The sequence below is a fragment of the Mastomys coucha genome, unplaced genomic scaffold (genome assembly GCF_008632895.1).
Source record: "Mastomys coucha isolate ucsf_1 unplaced genomic scaffold, UCSF_Mcou_1 pScaffold22, whole genome shotgun sequence".
Classification (NCBI taxonomy): domain Eukaryota; kingdom Metazoa; phylum Chordata; class Mammalia; order Rodentia; family Muridae; genus Mastomys; species Mastomys coucha.
Window position 1 is genome coordinate 175,416,609 of NW_022196905.1, and position 14,725 is coordinate 175,431,333.

Here is a 14,725-nt window from a genome sequence, read left to right on the forward strand (position 1 = left end):
TTTTCTCTAATATAACTTTATGTTGCATTTTGATTCCCTCTGAGTCTATGATCTTCTTAATTTTAATTTGGCAAAAAAAAAAAATTATCAACATGCCTTGAAAGTTATTTTCCCAGGTGAACATTTGAATTGCTTCAAGGGCTGGCAAAACAGCTCAGTGGGCACAAGAGGTTGCCACCAAATCTGACCACCCGAGTCCATTTTTAAACCTGCACAGTAGGGGGAGAGAACTGAATCTCATAAATTTTCTTCTGACTGCCATTTGACTCCACGACATACACATGTCCACTGACTCCCCCCCCCACAATCAGTAACTAAAGGTTTGAAAAAGGATAGAACTTCTTTGATAAGTTTCCAAGATACATCCCTTGGCAATTTCAATATGATTGAGATAACTGGCATTTTCTTGTGCAGGCCACTGGCGTATCAATGATGAACAATCTGGGACTGAATGATGGGCTATTATCAGTAAAGTGCTTGCTATGCAGTCACGGGAACCTGGGCTTGAATTCCCAGCACCCACACCCACCAAGAGTAGTGGTGCATGTCTCCAATTACAGTGCTGAGGAGGTAGAAGCAGGAGACTCCCTGGGGCTGGCCAGGAAGTCCAGCCAACGATGAGCTCCAGGTTTAGTGAACCTGTCTCAAGAAGTAAGGTGGACAGATGCAAAGGTAGTTCCATGGGTAGGAACATTTTCTGTGTGAGCTTGAGGATCCAAATTTAGATCCTGGCAAAACAACAATGGAGAAACAGATATGGCTTCCTGCAAACCTATACCGTGAGGGGTAGGGACAAGAGATGAAGTTTGCTGGCTCCCAGCCTAGCTCCAGGTTTAGGGGGAGATGGTATCCCAAAGGAATTAGGCAGTGAGAGATAGAACAGGGCATCTGAAGTCAGCCTCTGCCTGAGGCACATTCACACTTAGGCACACACACACACACACACACACACACACACACACACACACGTTCATATGCCACATACACGCACATGCACACTCATAGGCATGAGCACATGCACACGTACACTCACACACATATACTCACACACATACTTATACACACATTCACACACACTCATACACTCACACAAACACTCATACTCACATGCATACACACTCAGACACACACACACTCAGAAACACACACACTCACACACTGAAGATCAGCAGCCTGTTGGGAGAATTGTAGACCAGTGTCATAGTACTTAAAAAAAAGATGTAATGGAAGCTGGGCAGATGGAGAAATCTAGAAGGATTGGTTTTGTTCTTGACTCTTCCTTGTGTTGATTTGTTAGACAGCAGGTCCTGTTTCTTCTTTAACGCCCCAGACAACCATCCTCTCTCCTCTCTTCCTTCCTCTTCTCCCTCCCTCTCTCCTTTCCCCTACCCCCTCTCCACTACCAGTTCCCTTCATATACAATGGAGGGAGAATGAGAAGGCTAAACAAAGACTGTCCTTGCTTGTTAGAAAAGGATCACTGGGATGCAGCGCTTGATTCATCCTGGTCTGCGACACTCTGTCACCCATACGAGGCTTCCTCTAGATGGCTTTTTTGTGGAGCTGGCGGGTCTCTTGTGGTCACAACTCCAGATGTTGAGAATTATCCTATTGTTAGTGGACATCTGGAACATGCCTCCATAATAGCAGCTCTGTCGATTGTTCTGACACGGAAAATGAAAGCTGTCCTCCTGGGTGGAAGACTAAGACGACTGTCCCTGTGAGCCTCTCTGGGGATTTCTGCAGCTGTCATGGTTGAGCCGGCGTCTTTTGTAGATCTTTCCCAAAGCAGGGCAGAGGGACTGCTTTAAAAAGGACTTGCTTCATTTTCATCCCTCTGCCTGTGTCGCCTTCCCTGCTCTAACCCCCAAGGACTTGTGTCTTCCCATCCCCCAACCCCCAACTTACTCAGAAAGCTAATTAAGTTTCCACTTTGCCCTTTTCTGGCAGAGCCGGACAGTGACGGCAGGCTGAGGTGGCATCTCATTTATCCAGAGATGTGGGGGTGCTGGAGCTTGCTATTCTTATTTGTCATTCCAAGAAATATTTGAAAGGGGGAAAAAAGAGACGTGACTGATGAGAAGCTTAGATCGATGAGCAAGGGCTACATGGGGTGGAGGGAAAGCCAGGCACTAGCTAGCCCTTTCCCATAAGTTCACCTTCCCTTCCTGAGTTTGAAGATCTGTAAATAAACAGATCACACCCAGTATCTGTAACAGATGACAGACACCAATTTCCTATCACATCAAGACCTCCCTTCTACATAAAATCTATCATCTTAACTATTTCACGTATGAAACTCAGAGGCACTAAGTGTGTTCACAGTTTTGCACACTCGTTGTTACCATCATCCACCACCACTTCTTATCATCCTAAACACAAACTCTGCACCGTTAAATAGTAACTCCTCTCTACACCGTTAGATATCAACTCCTCTCTACACTGTTAGATATCAACTCCTCTCTACACCGTTAGATATCAACTCCTCTCTACACTGTTAGATATCAACTCCTCTCTACACTGTTAGATATCAACTCCTCTCTACACTGTTAGATATCAACTCCTCTCTACACTGTTAGATATCAACTCCACTTTCCTTTCTCCTTCCAGCTCCCCATAACCTTAGCTATCCTTTCTGTTTCTATATTTTTTCCATAGAAGTAGATTATCTCACATTTATCCTTTTGGTGTCTGGTTTATTTCCCTTAGCGTAGTACCTTCAAGGTTTGTCCGTGTTAGAGAATATCATGACAGTATTCCAAAATATACGTCTGTCCATGGTGTTTATCTAGCCCTCTGATGGACATTTGCATTGTTTCTACCCTTTGGTTATCCACTATGGACACCAGTGTCTGTTGAGTCTATCTCTTCACTTTTTAGTGTGGATGCATTAACGGTAGAATGGTTAGATCATAGAGTGGTTCTATGTGTAAGATTCTGGGGCATTGCCAAAGTGCTTTCCAGAGTGGGAGCACCATTTTAGCTCTCCGTTAACAAGGTACACAGATTTGGGCCTCTTCAGATCCTTGTTAACACATTGTAGCCCATTCCATTTTTGTTTTTTTTTTTTTTGTTGTTGTTTTTTTTTTTCATAATTATGGTCTAATGTGGATGTCTCTTCGTGTAGTTTTGATTTGTATTCTGCTAATGGCCTGTAATAGTAAATATCTTTTCATGGCTTCCAGGCCATTCATATGTGGGGATATGTCTACTCAAGTCTCATGCTTGCTTTCCAATTGGAATGTTTGGCTTCTTGAGTTGTGAGAGATCTTCTTGTACACTGGATATTAATCTCCCATCACAAATGCAGCTTCTCTACATATTTTCCCATTCTACAGACTGACTTCATTTTTTAGATATTGCCCTTTGGTGAGCAGGAATTGTTAATTTTGACAACAGTAAATGAACTACCTTTTCTTTCTCCTTCTTTCTCTCTCTCTCTCTCTCTCTCTCTCTCTTTCTTTCTTTCTTTCTTTCTATTTCTTTCTTCTCTCTCTCTCTCTCTCTCTCTCTCTCTCTCTCTCTCTCTCTCTCTCTCTCTTTCTTTCTTTCTTGCCAGAATCTCTGGGTGAAAACAAGAAATGACAGTGTTATGAAGCTTCACCCTGTGGCTTCTTTTAGTTATTTTTGCCTATTTGTTTTGGTTTTTGGGGGAGGAATAGGGAAATGTTGAGAAAGAGTCTTGCCAGATTACCCAGGCTGGCATAAATTCCAACCATAACCTTCCCAGGGCTGGCATTAGGGGAATGTGCCCTGATGCCCTGCTTTCTTTCAGGTTTTTATTTTCAGTTCAATGATCTACATTCCTTTTTTTGGTTAGTTTTTGCCTATCGTCATAACAAAATGCCATCTCATCTGTTTCATGTAGATATCTGGTTTCCCAGCATCATTTACTGGAGACACTGTCCTTTCTTCTGCTGAATGGTTTTGACACCCTTATTTTAAAAAAATCAATTCACCATATCTGTAAGATTTTAAACTCACGTTTTGAGCTCCATTTGGCTGGAGGGATGGGTCCCTGATGGTGTGACTACAGCTCCTGAATCGGAGCAGGCATAGTCTTCTCAGAGAAACATTGGCTTTACAATCCCCCCAATTCTCTGGGTTAGAATATCTCTAACACACCCTTGCCCATCTGCTGTTGATATCTACTTACTGGCAGTGCTTATTATGTGGGTTTAAGTCCTTTCTTACCTGCAGGGTAGGCAGTAGCTTTTTTTTTTTTTTTTTTTTAACTAAGTACTCATTGAATCACCACATGAACAGTTAGGTGTGAAACTATGCAAGAGAAGGAGGGAGTGAGCACTTGAGATCTTAACCACCTGGGATTCGTCACTAACAGGCTGCTGGGACTCATAATACCTATAATTGGCAGCACAATGCCTGTGTTTGTCATTACTCCTTGGAGCATCTTTCAGGCATTTGCAATGCATGCTTATTGCCTCTTTTATATTTCCAATTATTTTTCTTGAACGCTCTCCTATGAGAACCACATGACCATTCTATGGGAGTAAGCCAGCTAAACAAATATCTGCTAAATTAAAGACCCAAGGCTCAGTACAGTTGACTGATTGTATCCAAAGCTAGTAAATGACTTCTGACTTGGAGGCTTTTATTCTGTAAAAGCTGCGGTTCGGATTTATTTCCAGAAATTGGGTACCGGCAGTCTTCTCTTCCCAGTCAGGGGACTTGATAAGGATACACCCTACAAAGACTGACATTTTTCTTGGTGTATTTCATTATGAGTAACAGCTTAAGAACAGCAAGAAAAAATGTAGCCATTAAGAAGGAAAAGCTTTTAGTTCTAAAAAACTTCCCTGTAGGAGAACTATAGGTTTACAGGGAGGCGGTGATGGGTGGCGCTTTTGACGCATTGCCACTTGTTCAAGGCAGAAGACTTGAGCATCCCTCACATCTCTCAGATGAGCAATCAGGGCTCCAGAGAAGAGAGCAGCTCCCTCATGACCAAGATGCTGGCTAAAGCCAGCCTACCTGTAGTGCCTGGTCCTTCTGGCTTTAACCCAAAGGCCTTACCAGAGCTCCATCCTCTTTTACAGCTACATTCTCTACCATCCTCATTTCTACAACACTGCCATATAGTCAGTCAGACGCTCTGTCATCTCGAATAAAGACAGTGTAGGCTGGCTCATCATTTTCCTGGAATTCTTCTCATAAAATGAATCAACATAAATTAGCGTAATAGAAAGGAAAACTTCTCCACTTGACAGGCCATCTAATGTGATGAATTTCTATGATAGCATCTCAAAACAGGAAGGAACACAAGAAAATATATTGTGTTGATTAATTACTTTATTGATAATTTGACTTTTATTACTCACTGGGAACATGTTACTATGAGCCTGGCATAGTGATCAGCACTGTGACTATCACCATGGGTAAAACTGAACATGGTCCTGTCTTCATTAAGCCTGTATTCTGGTGGGAAATGCTGTTGTCAGCCTGGGAAGCTCAGAAGTCAATGTAAAATTGCTCTGGTGGGTTAACGGGGAAGAAGTAGTGCCAGGAGAGGATTTGGCAGGGGAAGTCGTGCTGAGTTTTCAGGCAGTCAGGGTCTTTCCTGTAGTATAACCTTGGAATTGTCAGAGAGAGAGGGATACGTGGATAGTTGAATCCTAATCAGAGACCGCGTAGAGAGAAGACAGGAAACCGTCCATTGGAAGCCATCCAATGAGGCACGCACATCACTGAAAGGATCAGCTCGACTAGTTAACAGATGGAATGAATGAAGTAAAGCGAGCTATGTTAAGATAAGGCTCCTGCCCCTGGCATGTGCCTTGTGATCTGCCTTGTGACCGTCACCAAACCCCTTCACCCTTCTCAGTTTTCCTCATCAGATCTGTGGCTTAGTATTCAGAGTGTATGAGAAATATAAAGGCTTTGGAAATCCAAGCCTAAATTATTCTTCAGATTCACCAAGCTCCTAAGAGTCACTTCACTTATGATGGGGCAGTGTACCAACGGAACCCACTGTTAGTTAAAACTAGCCTGAAGGTAAGTAAATGTTTTTAAGCCATGTATGTGAAGAGCATAGCTTAGCAACAGAGAACCCTGCGACTGCGGGCTTATTTCTTTTTTGTGATTGGGGTTTTCTGGGAGCTGTAGCTCACTACCACTGCCCAGCATACTGGTAACTCAGGTGATCAACTCAGATGCAGGGGCTTAGCAGTATAATAAGAGGCTCTGCGCTTACAATCCAGTGTAAGAAGCAGTGCTTACACACTTGTATACACACACACACACATACATATTCTCTCTCCCTCTCCCTCTCTCTGTCTTTCACATTTACACACACTTATATATGCACACATACTAAGCAAAGTTGAATTTTCAATGACTAGATATCACTTTCATATTTGCCTATTATAAAACAATCCCAAGTGGATAAACCATAAGCTAACATTTTACCTTAAAGCAATTTTCCCTGTTAGAGATGAGCCTCCACGTGTCTCAAAGTTTCTGGTTTGTTTTTGTTTCGTTTTATAAGAGACAAGGATTTGCACTATCTGTACATATCTGGCCAAAACTGAAACCCCTCTCTTATATTCTCTTGTGTTCTTGACTTTAGAAAATATCAAATGACGTATGTTTCTGGGAACTTAATGGTTTTAATTTACAGTTAGGAGCTGTATTACTTGAATCATTCTAAGGCTGATGGGGAGAAAAAGAAAAACTAGTTGTATTTGTGTGTGTGTCTGTGTTTGTGTCTGTGTGTGTGTCTGTGTTTGTGTCTGTGTGTCTGTGTATATGTGTGCATGTGTATATGTGTGTATATATGTGTATGTATGTATATGCATGTATGTGTCTGTGTGTGTGTGTCTGTGTGTATGTCTGTGTGTATGTGTGTGTGTCTGTGTATATGTCTATGTGTCTGTGTGTGTGTCTGTGTGTGTGTCTGTGTGTGTGTCTGTGTGTGTGTCTGTGTGTATGTCTGTGTGTATGTGTGTGTATCTGTGTATATGTATGTGTGTCTGTGTGTGTGTCTGTGTTTGTGTCTGTGTCTGTGTATATGTGTGCATGTGTATGTGTGTATATATGTGTATGTGTGTGTGTCTGTGTGTGTGTCTGTGTGTATGTCTGTGTGTATGTGTGTGTGTCTGTATGTGTGTGTGTCTGTGTGTGTGTATCTGTGTGTATGTCTGTGTGTATGTGTGTGTGTCTGTGTATATGTCTATGTGTATGTCTGTGTGTATGTGTGTGTGTCTGTGTGTGTCTATGTGTATGTATGTGTCTGTGTGTGTGTCTGTGTGTGTGCCTGTGTGTGTGTCTGTGTGTATGTGTGTGTGTCTGTGTATATGTCTATGTGTATGTGTGTGTGTCTGTGTGTGTGCCTGTGTGTATGTCTGTGTGTATGTGTGTGTGTCTGTGTATATGTCTATGTGTATGTGTGTGTGTCTGTGTGTGTGTCTGTGTGTGTGTCTGTGTGTATGCCTGTGTGTCTGTGTGTGTGTCTGTGTGTGTGAGAGTGTACTGAGGAGCAAATCTGGGGCATCACAGGTACTCAGCTGGTACTCTACCCAGAGTCATTTGCTTTGTAGTCATTACTAGTCTCTCAGAGATAATTCCTCTTCCACAGTGTGCTACAGAGCTGAGCGAAATGATTTTTAAAATTCCTAAGAAATTGCTCATCTCATTTATTTAATGGCAAATATGATAGGTCCTTTTGATTTATCTAGTAATTTAATTTCCTAGGTTGCCATCATGATGATTGATTGGATATTAAGGCCAAACAATGGCAAGCATGGACACAGGCCGGTTGTGTTACATCAGTCAGTCAGTCCATTATGTGAAAATTCTTGCTGATACACCAAACCTTAAATTGGACTCCTTTCGACTGGTCCTGTTCTCAAATGCAATGGCTAGAGAGCCACTGCTCACTGGGTGTGGGACAGATTCACCTCTGGTTTTCTCTTGAAGACATTTCTTGGTTCTGAATCAGTACTATGGGGAGTATGGTCAGTCAATACGATGACATATCTGTCTTGGAGTGAGGGCTAGAGATCTGGCCAGGCTTGGAGCCTCAACCTCCCTGCTCTTTTTGTGCTTACTTTCACTGTTGGTCTGAGTGGGAGTGACGAACACTGAAGTTTTAGGCACAGAGGTAGGAAGGGGAGGCGGTCTCCATCCTTTAGTCACCACGAGGAGGAGAGTCCCCAGCAATGGCTCACACTTGAGCAAGAATAAATATTTGTTATTGAGTCATAGACATGTCTTTTTCAGTTGTTTGTCATAAGAGTTGACTGTATATGACACATCGCAGTTGTAAAGAACAACGTGGACCGTATTATAAGTTTAAAAAAAGTGATCTAAGGAGAGGAGAAAGCCTAATCAACTCAAAGTTAGCAAAGACAGAAAGATGAGGTGACATTTAAGCCAAAACCCAATGAACGAAGAAGCATTTGCTAATGAGAAGGATGGGGAGAAAGTGGCTCAGCGTAGGCACGGTCTCCTGGGCATGGAAACACATTCTGAGCTAGGGGAGGCTCCAGGGGGCTCAGCCCATGATTCTTGGTCTCCCTTGCTTGGGGAGAGTATCATGATCACAAGAGAGCACTTCTTCACACCACTGTGGACAGAAAACAGAGACAGAGGGCAGCACACTGAGGCTCTGAGCTGCTTGAAAGGCACACCCCAAGTGACCAACTTCCTCCGAGCCTGTTGGTGGCATGTTGGTAGACAGAGGTTAGAGAAGATGCTGGACAAGGTTCATCTGCAGGCTACTGACATAGACCTACCAACCCTGGGCCTACCCCTGAGGAACTAGCCATGTTGTCCAATGAGAAGCATGGGTTAGGAAGATAATCTGGCCTGCGTGTGGCATATGGGTAAAGATGGTAGAGAGTAGCTTCCAAGCAGAGTGCCAGTCACTAAGCAGTGTCTGTGTCCTTTGCTTCCCTCTCCTTGGGTAAGGGAAATGACCGTGGGAACAAACAGAAGGCGAACAGCTGGAAGACTCGTTCCTTCCGGGGATGCACACATTCTTCTGCAAAGAAACTGACTTGTTAAGGTGATAATGCTTCCTAAATGGCTTTGTCCCGTGTCCCCTCCTCTCTCTCAAAAAAAAAAAGCTTTTTGAAATTCAAACATCTTACAAGAATGAGTGTGTTCTGTGTGTACCAGAACCAAGCTGCATGGGCATTGGTCATTACCAGACTGGGAGCCTTGCTCAGCCAGCCGTGCCATTTAGTAGTTTTCTTCTGCCCTTGGGTGGGTGGAGGTCAAGGAAGAGTGCCCGTGGCTCAGGAAGCCCCTCTGGGGCATCTGGGAGGATAGATTTTAGGATCCTTCGACACTGCCGGGAGGTTAGACGACATGGACGCTTTGGTGAGCAATGTGGAGCTGCTAATGCTTGGTGGTAGGACAGCAGTTCAGACCGCAGAGAGGATTCATCTTCCTGCTCATCTAGTGTAGTCTCCATGTTAGGGGTTCTCTTGTAAGAGCAGATATGAATTACTGGTGAAATGAGTTGGTAGTGAGGGCTGGATGGGAAAGAGAAAGTTAGAGTTTCCTAAAATGTGGACCTGGGGGCTGGAGAGTTGGCTCGGTGGTTAAGAGCACTCGTTGCTCTTCCAGGGGAATCCTGGTTCAATTTCTAGCACCCAAATGGTGGCTCACAACTGTCTGTACTCAAGTCCTTGGGGATCCATCACCCAGTTCTGGTTTCCATGGCCGCTATGCTTGAAAGTGGTGCATAGACATACACAAAGGCAAAATACCCATGTGCATAAAATAATAAGATAATATTTTAAAGCGTGGACCTTGTCAGGCATTTACAGGAGAGTGAGACTTGTTGGAAGTTGGTATAACGGAGGCAGAGGGACCTTCTAATGGAGATCCTGCCATTGTCCTAGGAATGGGAGAAACACTGAAATGTCATTCAATCTACTCCTGAGCCTATAAGCAGGATCGCTTTTCCAATAGTACCCAAGAGGAAGCTGTCTGCTCATTCTAAAAATATCAAGATTTTATTAACACATTGTCCCTCGCAGCCTGCACTCCTGTCTTGCCACCCTAGGGAAGACTCTCTGCTGTTGTTTTGCTGTGGTTTTGGTTGGATCCAATTCCTTCCAGCTGCAGTATCCTCTGTTTCTTCCCTGTGTCTCAATGACTATAAAGTGACACCGCAGGCCACCCATCCAGCATTCCTCTGTGGCAGACACAATGACACTTGTGAAATGCCACACGCATTAGAGGCAGGCACAGGTTGTCTGAGCAGTGTCTGTGCAATGGAAAACTCCAGTTGGAAACGATAATGATCATGAACATTATGGTGTGACTCTAGCCAGCCCTAGCATGGCAAACATGGCTCTGGCAGGCCCTGCCCTCATTCCCACTGCCTTGCTAAAAACCATTAGATCACATTCCTAAAGCTAGCCACCAAAGTCCATGCCCTATTTGGCCACTTCTTCCTCCTCAGGCTGACTACCAAGCTCCAACTATCAAAGTATAGAAGTCCAGCAATCAAAAGCTCCCTTTGGCTCACTTAATTAACATGTCCAATTAAAATTAAACACTTCATTCTAACATGGGGTTTCCTCTTTTATCTTTATAAACTGCCATTCTCCTATGGGCCACATCTGTCTCCTCTATCCAGACAGTCCTTTGTTATCATTCACCCCCACTCCCCACCACCTCTTCTGAAGAAAACACCCCTACCCCTCTCCCTTGTTCATTTTCTTCCCTCTCCTTTGTTCCCTTCCCCTTCCTCCTCTTCCTCTATCTCCTGTCTTTGTCCCTTGTCTCTGCCCTTTGTCCCTCTGGGATAAATAAACCTTTGCACTGAGAACTTGGTCTCGGGGTGTCTTGAGCTGACCTTTAAGTCTCTTCACATTCTGCCTACACCAAGGGACCAAAAGAGAGAATTAAGCAAACACTTAGAGGCCAGGGAGGTGTTGAAATCCCAGCTTCCAGCTCTGACAAGCCTGCTAGAGCTAGAGACACACACTTGGCCACAGTGACACGGCACATAGATAAGAGCCGTGTGGGTATGAGTTTGTGTCCTGCCTCCTTTTGGCAGAACTGAGTGCAGGCCAGATGAATGAGAACCAGAAGTCCACCTTTCCAGACCATACACTGGTTTCTGAAAGGCACCATAGAATCCACGTAGTAAGACAGAGAAGCTCGTGAAGCTGTTTACATTGGCTGGCATGACTTGGTGTGATCTAAGTCTGGTTCCCCTGGGGGGAAAGGAAGAGACTCACTGCGACTTAAACCTACTTGGTTTTGTAGAAGCCTTTTATGCAATCAGAAAGCCAGGAAAGAAATGAAGGAATACATCCACTTGTTTGTTTTACTTGATTGTGGACAAAAGGGCAGATCATTTGGCTCATGGTCACAGAGGGTTCAGCCCATGGTTTCTTGGCCTCTGTGCTTGGTACAGTATCAGGATGGTAGGAGAATGTGAGGGGAACGCTTCTTCACAGTAGTGTCGACAGGAAATAGATACAGGATGCACAATGAAGTTCTGATCTGCTTTAAAGGCATGTTTGTACCGGTAAGTTTCCTTCAAAGTCTCCGCTCCTCTTTTCTGAGTAACTTCTCAAAATAGCGTCACCTCGTGGGGAGCAAGCCTCAGAGCGTGAGTCCTGGAGGGACCATTCACATTCAGACCATAGCAGAACATAAGCTGTCGCTCAGGCTTACAAAGGAGAAAGCAAGGACTTCAACAGGTGGAGTCACGGGAAGCCAGAGTGGGTGAGGGTTGCCAGAGACTGCTTGGCTTGCATTAAGAGAATCCGGCCTGGGAAAAGGGAGGGTCGGATGGAGACCAAGGTTTCAGGCCGGGAAGACTGAAGGGATTTCTAAAGGAAATGGAGTCAGACTCTTAAAATGATGTCAAAAATGATGTCTCTCCCCACCATTTTATCATGTGTACATGCGTGAGGGGGGTTGTATGTGGGCATGCATATTCACATGTATGTGCCAACACATGTGTGGGCGTGGCCTGAGGTTGATGCTGGATGACTTCCTTGATCATTCTTCACTTGATTTATTGGAGCATCGAACTTGCCAGTTTTAGCTAGTCTGGCTAACCAGCATGCTCTGGGGATCCTGTCTGAGTTACATGGGCTGGCTTGACTACTGTCTTTTAAGTGGGGTTTGAAGACCTGAACTAAGGTCCTCATGTATATGAGGTAAGCACTTTATCTGTCGAGCCATCTTCGCAGTACTAGAGAGTGAGGTTTTGTTTTTGTTGCTTTATTCTCTTTAACACTGGGGTCTCTTATATCTGCTCATCCATTTCTGTCTTTTCTCAGTGAAATCACCTCACTGATAGCTGACCCTGGGCTCAGCACATCCTCCCAGTTACTGACAGAGACAATGGGGTTCTGACATACCAATGATTATGTTCTGAGGAAGCATCTAGATACGAGGTCTAAATGGCCTGAATTGGTTTGGGTTTCCCCTCCATCTCTGTCCCCACCCCTATTCCCACAAACCCCATAAGGCCTATGGGCCAGATATCCTGAGAAACATCTGCCAAAGATAAGACGTAGCCAAACAGATAAAGTAGCCATCGTGTTTGCCAAATGACAGAGTTAGAACGGAATCTCTGCTTATGCTTCTATACTGATGTATGTATAACCCGTGTCAAGCATACATTGAAATAGACATGTGGAGCCGACACATCCTGCCTGGCAGGTTGGTACTGAGGTTCATCGCATTCACTGCTGGGTGAGACAGTCCAAGTCTTTCTTCACCCACAGCTCGCACAGTATCTCCCAGCACTACGGAAGCCAGACAGCAAGGAGGAAGCTTCCAGCTTGGTTTCTCTAAACCTTTTAACCAAGGTGTGTGGAAGCTTTAGCAACAGAGTCTAGTGGTCTGATTCTGATGGGCAACCAAAGGGAATGGCAAGAGCCTGTGTTGGTTTGGGGGCGGTCCCTTGAAATCTCCCTGACAAACACCTCGCATGGAAGTATCCCACGCCTGGTATGAGAACTTTTAGATGGGCAGTGTACTTGTCTTCTCACGCTAACAATTATATTTTCAACTAGATTATTGGACAGCGGTGTTTGCATACAGCTTTCTATATTCTCTTTATTATGGCTGAACTTCTCTTGCCCCCTTGTCTCCCCTGTCTTTCTGACTCTTCCGTTTTAAATCTCCATCATGTCTCCTCTCTGCAAAAATTTTATCTGTGTTTCACTGTCCCCACTCCCTTATTAAAACCTGTCACAATATCCCTCTCCTAGTTTCTCGGCTTCTACAGTTACTCCAAGGTAAACACAGGCTGCTGAAGATGCAAAGCTAGGATCCACACACGAGAGAAAGCATGTGATGTTTGTCCTCTGGGCCAGGCTGATTCATGCTATGTTTTTTCCAGATCTGTCCATTTGCCTGAAGTTGTTATAATTTCATTTTCTTTACAGATTATTGTGTCTCTATACCACATTTTTACTGTCCATTCTTCAGTTGATGAACAGCCAAGCTAATTTCACACTCTAACTATTGAACAGAGCAGTGACAAGCAAGATGTGCAAGTGTCTCTGTAGGGGATAGAGAGTCCTTTGGGGACTTGCCTAGAGAGCAGTATGGCTGGGCTACATGGTAGATCTATTTATAATGTTTTTTGGAACACCTGAATTGGCTGTGCTAATTTCCACTCGTGCCAACAGTGAATAAGGGACCCTCTTTCCCCACATCTACAGCAGTATTTGTGTCATTTGTATTCATGAGGATGCCATTTTGATTAGGATGAGACAGAATTTCAAAGTAGTTTTAATCTACCTTTCTCTGAGGCTATAAGGCTCTTTCCGGAGCAACTGACTTGTTGTGAGGTTGGATTTGAGGCGTGCTCCACAGGAGGGGACCCAGGCTTGGTGCTGCAAACCCATTCAAATTGGGTCAAAAATGCGGGAAGGTCATAGGTGATAAGTGGGGAGCTTGCTGCTGTTCGATGAAACCGACATAGCATAAATCCTTTTCCAAATATCTATGTGTATACCCACAGACAAATGCTGCACTCTCAGCTTTAATCAAAAGAGCCTGTTTCTGTGGTGGACAGGGGTGGAAAATGTACAAATTCAAGGCTACTCAAGGTGCTGAGAATCGGTGCTGGTTTAGGGCTCAGCCCTAAACAGGACGTCAGTGCCACTCCCTCTTAGGTACAGAGAACACAATGAAGAGGGAAGAGAAGGAAGAGAAGGTCCAGATACGGAGGAGAAGGGCTGCGGACCCCATCTGAGCATGACAGCCATTGCAATCATGATGGCACACTTGCGGCTGCCTGCACTGGGCCTGCACAAGAGTGGCCCTGTCAACAGTTTGTCCTGGACTGGGGAGGAGTGCACAGGGCCCTACCCTTCCCTTCCCCACCCAACTATTTGCTACTAGCAGATAGTCATTGTTTTTAGTTATGTACCTACAGGGAGTCCACCAGGCTCGGGTAGATAGTTCCAACTAAACCCATGGTCACCCAGATGGACCCCATTAAACCCAGTGGGTCACAAAATAAAGGAAAACCCCATGAATATGGGGAAGAGATTTATAGGGAGAGTGGGGGTGGGGGAGACAAGAGAGAATAATGAGATTGTATTATCTACCTGCTTGAAGTTGTCAAAGCAAAAGGCTCAGTGTTTAAATAAAGTAAGAAAATGGAGTTGGTCTGCAGACAAGAAAGGATGAATCTGTGTTTCTAACTGATCTAAAACGTGGGAACTGGGATCCTGGAGCAGAGTGAGGGAGGAGTGACGAACCTGGGAAAG